The sequence below is a fragment of the Aulostomus chinensis genome, chromosome 21 (assembly GCF_037954235.1).
Source record: "Aulostomus chinensis isolate RoL2024-O1b breed Wild chromosome 21, RoL_Achi_v1.0, whole genome shotgun sequence".
In the NCBI taxonomy this organism is placed as follows: Eukaryota; Metazoa; Chordata; class Actinopteri; order Syngnathiformes; family Aulostomidae; genus Aulostomus; species Aulostomus chinensis.
The window spans coordinates 20,967,125-20,967,421 of record NC_141340.1 but is presented as its reverse complement, the minus strand read 5'-3'; positions in this window follow the sequence as shown (position 1 = coordinate 20,967,421).

The following is a 297-nucleotide window of genomic DNA, read 5'->3' as shown; positions in this document are numbered from 1 at the left end:
GGAAACAAGCGGGAACATAAAGACAAACTAGATGGAAGGAAGCTTAGGGGGAAAATAGAGAAAGGTGAAAAGGACAGTGAGAGGCTAAGAGGACGAATGGAAGAGGTCAGAGCAAGGGAGACAGGGGAGGGAATATGGGGGTTAGGGAAGTGAGAGTAACGGGGGAAGGATAATAAGAGGTTAACTGACTACATCAAAAAAGTAAGGATAAATTAAGCCAAAGTAAGAGTAACTACAAAATCAAAACTGGGAATATAACTAAAACCAAACTGAGGATAACTACACTAAAAGAAGAGA